The sequence below is a fragment of the Atta colombica genome, unplaced genomic scaffold (assembly GCF_001594045.1).
Source record: "Atta colombica isolate Treedump-2 unplaced genomic scaffold, Acol1.0 scaffold12, whole genome shotgun sequence".
Classification (NCBI taxonomy): domain Eukaryota; kingdom Metazoa; phylum Arthropoda; class Insecta; order Hymenoptera; family Formicidae; genus Atta; species Atta colombica.
The window spans coordinates 4,634,879-4,643,734 of NW_017259206.1; the positions used below are offsets into that span (position 1 = coordinate 4,634,879).

Here is an 8,856-nt window from a genome sequence, read left to right on the forward strand (position 1 = left end):
TAAAGCGCAGCTTGACGCAAAACAAAAATAACATATCCCCGCAGTAGATAATCCTGAAATACGAGCCGTAGATATCAATTCAAGCAGCAGCAACTGTGGTCGGCGAGCAAGAAATTTATTCGTAGATTTGCAACGCGGTATCTCGCCTGTTTGCCTCGAGACACGAGCAACATAACACTTGTTGCACCCCCACGACAGTTGCGAAAGAAACCGGAAACAAACGGCTGTATGAAAATAAAAAAAAAAAAATGTAGGCGATAGCATCTATCGATTATTTTGTGCAGCGTTCTTTTTTAAGCTTTTAATGGCTTAAAAATATTGTTATATTGACTTTGCTTATACATGACGCACGAAAACGTCGTTGAAGTGGCTTTCGACAAAATTGACTTTATTACATTTATCGATTATAAATGTAAGCAATTCTTATAAAATAATTTTGCTGAAGCAACTAAAATTTTTTTGATCACATTGACGAAATATTTGTCAAATGCACGAATCAAATGCAGAAAATAATGAAATCGTAGCGATAATTATGTAAATGTAAACGTTACTTTTTCGAGAAAGCAATTTGCGAGAATTGTATTTTTTAATGTTTATGTTTTATTTAGAAATCAAATATCTGCGCGAGTAAATTTTATTTAATGTTAACAAGCATTGCGACCGCGTAAATATATAATTTATCGCGCAGTTCTTATCTGGTATCGCGAAAATCGTAATTTCGTGCAGTGAAAAATTCAGAGAGAAAGGGAAAGAAGGAGTTTCACAATGATAACAGTTTAAATTACATTCCGCACATGCGCTTCCGCATAAACAACTTTTATTGAGATTTTAACTTTGTTGTACTGTGCACAAACGTTAGTCATACTCCTGCATTTCTGGCTCGGACAGACAGTAAATTCCTTTCTTCCTTTTTTGCCCTTTGATCAGTGGCTTTGTTATCGCAAAATATTATTGAATCTATCCGCAGGCTGTTTAATAACTGTCTTCTTCCTGTTCCAATTAGCGTGAACAAGAGATTGAATTTTACCAGAGATAATCCGCATTTAATTATCTCTTCTCGCTTCGATCATTAGCTTTTATCTTTCTACCCTTTTTCTCCTTTTCTCTTTCTTTCTCGTTGTCTCTCTCTTTCCTATCTCCCATATTGCAAAAACGCCAACGCCAATCTCTGCGTATCAGATGAACGGAAATAATTAGCACGCTGGATGAAACTCCCGAGTGCTCATATTAAGAACGCAAGCAGAATATGTGCAAAAATTTAAAAATACTTTTCATCCTCATTTAATTTCACCTGTGATTTTTATTAAAATTAATTCTTATTAATTGTATTAGCATTGGAATGTATAATAATCTTTATGTAAACTCTATAATAATGTAATTTTTATTATCGTACTTTGAATGTTATATTATAGAAAATTATGATTCCCATCCATTGAAATTAATTTTCTGTCGATATATAATAATTGCAATTTATCATTATTTCAGGATCATACGATGAAACCGATTAGATAAGGATAGTTGTTTTAAGTATGAATTGCTACACAATTATAAATACACTAAAAATCATCATTGTCAAAATAGCTATATCGCAAAATTAAATCTCATGCAGTTTTTTAAAATATATTTGCCGCTTAAATATATTAATATAAATATATTAATATAAATATATCAATATAAATATTTGTTAGCTTTCTATTTAAAAAATTTTTAAGATACTTCTTTTCCAAATTAAAATAATTTTTTTAAGTCGCTGAAACTTATTCTTAGTTCTTTAATTGCGAATTTTTTAAACTCTAACTTTATAATTCAATATAATATGACATTATTATATTGAATAAATATATATTACTGTATTATATACATATATATATTCAATATTATTCAATAATATTGATTATGACAACATAATTGTCTCACATATATTAGCTCAATGTGTATTTACACAAACAAATGGAATATTATGCAATTTTAAAACGCAAATGCATAAATATCGCCGACTCATAAACCTTTTTTACAATTTAAATCGCAAACTGTAACAATGCATTTTTCGTGCGATATACAAAGTAATTTAGGATAAGCTGATCGTTAAATATTATTCGTCGTTTAAGCCACGAAGAGCAACGTGCTTGCGCAATGTATTAGGAGATAACACAAAATGAGGAAAAAGGAATAAAATAACGTTCTCAAAAAAGAAAAAGGTAAATGCTCGAGAAACTGGGTCACTGAGAATAAAGTTATGGAATAAAGTCTGCAGTTATATAAGAACGCAAACTTTGCTGGTCGCTAATAATTGTAGAGGGAATTGATAAAGCCAAGAGAAAATTGCGTTAACCTATATAAATTTTGTATCTTTGCCAATCGCGAATGTGAGTTATTTCTCTTGTATTTTGCATTTGAAAATACTTATATGCATTGTAGTACATTAAAATATTTTGCATGATCAGCTATTCGCGCACATTTGACTAATGTATACGAAATTCATTTCACTCAAATTATTATTATCATTAGCCGCACGTTGCAATTATTCAGACAATCTATTAAATCCTATCAAACCGTTTATTTTTATTAAAATAACATAACTGCAATTTTGCACATTTGAATGATACGCTAATGCATTGTACATTACATCGATTGTAAATGAATTTTCGATCAACAAAAATAACTTATTGAACAAACTGCTTAATTATCCATAATATTATCTCGCAATATATTGATTTGCATTATTATATATAACGTATCGTGAAAGATTCTACAATCCAGAATTGTTTTTCCGAGATTTTCAGATTGAGCTGAACATTTTCAAAAGAAGAAAACTTAATGTTTGCACACAGAAAAAGATTATTCTTAAATCAACCATAATATACTCATATATAAAAGCCAAAATATTGTAACTTTGCTTTAGAGATATTAATTAAATTTTTTTGATGCAAGTATTACTTTGCACTCAATTCAAGACTTGTTCAATCTTACATAAATCTTATACAAAAATCTTACATTAATATAAATTCAGTCAAGTCAAGACTAAAATTTTTAAAACAAGATTATAATATTTTTGTTTATTTTTATGAAGTATATTAAGATTGATTTAAGAACAGTCTTTTTTCTGCACGTACGACAAAAGCATAAGAGATTACGTGAACGTTATTATAAACACGGAATTTGCAGTATGCTATGTTGTTCCAAATTTGGTATTTATTGCGACACGACATTGATGATAAATTTTATCAACGAGAATTTTTCACGCTAGCCCGTAAACAATTACAATAATCAAACATTACAGTTGAATTTAATTGCCAATATCTCGCCGCTGGATGGAGGTCACTCTAATTTGCGATCGCATTATTATCGGCAATACAGTAGGCATACGGTGATTCACTCTCGGACTGATCTATAGGGTCTATTTGCGAGCGGCAAATTGTGTACTCTACCTGGTATTAGGATTGCGTCCGTACGCGAACGGCGGTTTAATAACGTGCTCGCCGATCGACCGCATGTCAACTGGACGAGCACTTGTCAATTCCAACGACGAGAGTCATCGATCATGCACGAAACGTAGGGTTAAGTAATCTGCATCGTCAAGCAGACAGCCAAGCTGTAGACGTGTAATGCCGGCGGCAGGAAGGGTTGCTCTTGTAGTTGCACAGGGTGCTGGTTCACCCTTTGATATGCCGTTGACGGTACGCTTAGAGAAAATGAACTGACATGTATATAGATTTGAAGAGCTAATTGCCTAAATCTAGATATCTCTAGGTTTATTCGCGTTGCTTGCACTCCTTACACTCGATATCTTCATTTTCTCTCTTTTCAATACAGGAAAATTTGTTTATTTTGTCTTAAGTGCAAAAAATTTGGAGGAATTTTAAATAACACAAATAGGCATAATTTTAATCCATCTTGATATTAATTCTAGAATTCTTAATATCGCGGTTTGAATTGAATATCATTTTTAAAAATAAACCTACATCTTTTCGTTCACTGTAAGAAATAATGATTCCAGTTGTAAACTTCCAAAAGTGTTGCCAACAAAAATGTGCTATAAATTTAAATAGTTATATTGCAAAATTACAATAACGTTTTGTGATAAAGTATATGCAAATCTCTAATACGCATCAGTTTTGTAAATTCACAACTATCTATTGTAAATTTGCAAATATTGTGAAATCACAGCAAACTGTTACATGGTTTGTAAATTTACTGCATATTTTTATCATAAGTATTATTATAAATTCACAAAAATTTCTAATAATGTTTGAATAAGACGTTAGAAATTTTATATTGAGTATTTATAAAATAAATATTGATTCACGAAGATATTCTCTATTCTTTTCTACAAATTTCCATAATGAAATTACGATTATTATTAAGGATAAAATATCTGGAAAGTAAAAACGTGAAAAGAAATTCGAAGAAAGGAAAGGTCTTTTTGTGTGACTCACATCCATATAAAAGAATTTGAAATAGATTGGGCATAGAGGGAGCAGAGGAGAGATCCGAGGACAAGTTTAGAGATCGTCCAAGATTAGATACATCTTTGGGGAAAACGTGAACTGAATGGCAATGTCGCGATGCAAACGCGAATGGAGGCCACCTCTGTAAGAGGACCACCTAATCTACATTTACATGACTTTCAGCGTATCACGCGAGAATGGAACGAATCTCCCAACGAAGCCTTGAAGGTGCAATTCCTCTTTCGTCGGCGAGAAAGCCGACGAAAGAAGGCCTCGAGCGAGCTTACGACAATGCCGTCCTAAGTCGATTCCGAAGAGGTTCGAAAAGGGCGCTGAATGACGACCAAAAGGCCATTGTCGTATGTGCAAACAACGAAATCCTTCCTTCGAGGATATGCAGCTTAGTCTGAAAGCTCAAGGAAGATACCTCCGAAATGTGAAATAGTTCGCCGCTGCCATTTATATAAAAGAATACAAAGCTCTATATTATGTAATAACGTACAGAAAATATTTGAGAAAAAAATTTATCGCGCATCGCATAGTTTGAGGAAAAAAAATTCTGTATGCAGTGAATTTATCGTACTTCCATTTTTACAAATTCAATAGATAAGAAAAAGAATCTTATTTTCGGTAAGTGAGAGAATTTTCAAGGAGATGTGTATAAACAAATATATGTGTATAAACAAATATAAGTAGAAATTAGATTTATATATAAGAATAAATTGAATAAAAGAAAAAAATTTCTATTTTCGGTAAAAGTGGATTTTTGTTTTCGCGAATACGTTTGTCAATTCTATTTAACGCGCGTCTATCGAATTTGAAACGCAAACTGAAGCTGAAATATGTTAATCTCCCAATTACATTAATTTAGTAATAAAACTAATAAATTCCTTAATATCATCTCGAATCTACTTCAAATGAAAATAGGATTCTTTCTTTTATTTGATTTATTCTTATTGATTTAATTCTAATCGGTTTCTACTTTTAATTGTTAATAATACGTATTGAAAAACTTTTTTTTTTTCTAAACGACAAGCACCTCGTAATTTAATGAGAATAAGTGTGAATAATAGTTAGATATAATTTAGATATTTCTATATATAGTTCGCGAAATCATGCAAAAGTTCGAATGTACGTGAGATGATAGGCAATACACATTACATCGATAGCTGGAAGAGGTGCTCGTATTTTCGTATTATATTTTCCATAAAATTTGTCTCGACTACGTATATATTCCCGACGTAAAATTGCACTCCTGTCGTTATAAATTGCATACAGCGCGTGTAAGGCTTTTATATCTCGGATGCGGTTGCCGAATGTACGCATTTTATGACATATAGAAAACTCGTGTAAAGTCCTTTCCGACAGAAATACCATCGTGTTATTTACTTCCTTCAATATGAAGAAGACATTATTTAAAAAAAAGAATGTCTTAGCAAAAATGTAGAAAATATTTAATAAAATATTATTTAAATTAAATGCAATTTAAATATCGCAATTTTACAGTATTTGCGAAAAACTAATTAACATATTTGAGAATTGAAAGAAATTATATTTTATCTGTTTCAATAAATTATTTTTCGTTTCTAATCTAATTTGGTATAAAAATTCGTTATGCCTTTTCATTTGCAAACAAATTTAAGATTTTTTATAAAAATATTTTACACACACACACAATTTTATTTTTATTATATGTTTTGATTCTGTCGAAAAATATTATTTCCAGTTGTTTCTTTTATGTAAACTCGAAAACTAACAAGGCTACGTTCCATCGATCCGTGAAACGCAATAAAAATAGCCTCATATTTTTCTCGTGGTTTTATCGTGATTTTTAAAAATGCAGAACGACGGTAAACAAGACGATCACTCGTATTTCTTTGTAGTTTCATGATACATGTGAAATCTTTTCAAATCTTGTTCTGTATTTGAATCTTAAATCTCTTTTCAAATCTCTTTTTTGTTGAACCATTTTGTACAACAGAAGCCGATAAAAAATCTTTAAGGAATTATCATTGCAGAAATACAAGGAATATTAGAATATTTTTATTAATATTAAATATATTCAAGATAACTTAAAAATATTAAAGAAATCACATGTGCATTGAGTTATTAAATCGAACGCAAAACATGGACGCATCTTTGAATCTCTCACAAGTGAAAGCTATTACCGACGCGAAGCTTTTCTTCGTGCGATCACAAATTCCGTCTCTTACTACGACTGCTCGGCGAACTTCGAAAGCGATGAGAGATCCAGATGGCTGCTAGTTTCTCAAACTTCGCTGACCAATTTCTCGCGACCGAGAAGGGCGAGAAGCGACGCAGAAACAGGTTCAGGACATTACGCAATACTATGGTGGTGATGCTTTTATAATTAATGATCCCGTAAGCTGGAATTATCGCAACGATGCACCGAGTTGATATCGATCTTCGAAGTCTAGAGAACCGTGAAATACTTCTCTTCGCCGAGTCATAATTAATAGATAGTAATCAAATATTATAGTCCACCGCACGGAGGATTGCCCTTCCGCTAAATTATTATATAGCAGATGACGCAAACGCGTTATGATTTACAGCTGGACGAGCATGCTTTATAGATAGCGCGATTATGGATAAAATTTCGCACGATCATTATTTAATATTCTTTGTATGCGATTTATCAATCGTATATTTACACCACGCTATCATCTTCGTTTTGCCTGCGTAAAGTCAACTATAATTCCTTCGCGTAATGTATTCATAGGATAGAGAATTCATTTAGGATTTTAATAATTGATATACCTATTATTTATTTCAGTGAGAATTTTGTTTCAATTTTGTATTACTATAAATATTGCCCAAGGTATTTTCACGGATAAACTCGGGTTATGAATAACACATACGTTGAAAAATCTTTTATATGCAAATGTTGCATTGCATATTATTCGCTAATCGAATATTAATTTTCGTCTTCTATCATTCTATTATTAATCAATTTTAGTTTTTTTTTCAAATTTATTTCCATAAGGGATGATTATTTTATAAGATTTCTTACAGAATTTCAGTCAACTTGACTAATCGATATAACAAAGAGAATCGTTCATTGAAATCATAATTAAATTAAACAAGAAATAAATTAAGCAAGATATTTTTTTAAATGTCACTTGAGATGTTAAAAAATTTTACAAATTAAGATTTTGTGACATTTGAAGATTTGGATGTCACGAAAATTTCAATTTTTCATATATATTTTATAAGAAATGTGAATTTTATCTGTGCTAAAAGTAAAAAAAATTACAGAAAAATCCACGCGTATAAGAAAACAGTCGAAAATGTGTGTTCCGTAACTTATTTTTACATTGCTCTTTCGTACGTGAAAAAGACCAGACGAGGCCACGCCGAAACGTAAAAGTAATTTGTCGGATGAGAGCACCAAAGTACCAAGCAGGGAACGGGACCTAGAACTTTTATTTCAACTTTTAATCCGTCAAAGCGTTCATCAGGGAAAATTTGCGCGAGGAAAAAAATTAATCTGATAAAATAGCTCGCGAGTGGACACGGTGGACGGCGCGAGGGAGATAGTGCAGCTTAATAACGGAATGAAATACTGCCACTTAAAAGGCCGCCGGGCGAAAATAAATACGGAGAGATAGAACGTACGGATAATGCGTTTATTATTCCCGGAATGGCGTTTCGCAAAATTTCCATTACAGTGTAGCGTTGTGACGAGACGAGAAACGATGTCGTAATGCGACTACAGTGCTCTCCCCGATCGTCGCGAGTGCAATTTTCTAGTACGACAATAAGGAGAAACGTTTTTTAGCGTGATAATTAACCGAAGGAGCTCGTAAATTACAGCAAAACAGGCACTCGATAAAAATGTGTAAAGAAGGTCGCGCTCTCATTAAAGCGATGCAAATCGTCATTTGTGAATTTATTAGATTGACGTGGAACGTTGAGGCAAGAAAAATGTTTACAGTCACAATATTGCCGCAAACTCCTCAAGTTCTTAGCTATGTACGCCGGGTTGCACGAAAAAGTTTGGCTACAGCGGCAAGCAAAACAGTTATTAAAGTTACGTTATAATCACTTTGCTAAGCTCTTCGTCTGTTAACTTTACAGATTTTATGAGCGCTCCTGACTATGTCTGTCGTAAATTTTCAAGTAAAAAGTCTTGCAGTTGAAGTATAAACTTTGAATTTTTACATTTAATCTTTGCAAGACAGCTTTTTTAGCACAATGTGTGTAAATTTATTATATATATTAATATACACAAGGGACAAAATAATATGAATACCTGAAAAATATATTATTTATTTTACCATTTGTTTTATTAATAAGAAGTTGATTTTCATTATTTGCTTTTAATACACATTTTATCTCTCTTTATTGAAATAAAATCATCTGTATATATATATATATATATATTTGC

The 8,856-nt window shown here is 31.8% G+C and overlaps 1 protein-coding gene across 1 annotated transcript in view; it reads right to left on the reverse strand.

Annotated features, from left to right (window-relative positions):
• The window catches only part of LOC108694492, a 104,208-nt gene that overhangs the window by 38,725 nt on the left and 56,627 nt on the right, over nt 1–8,856 (reverse strand). The window lies entirely within an intron of this gene.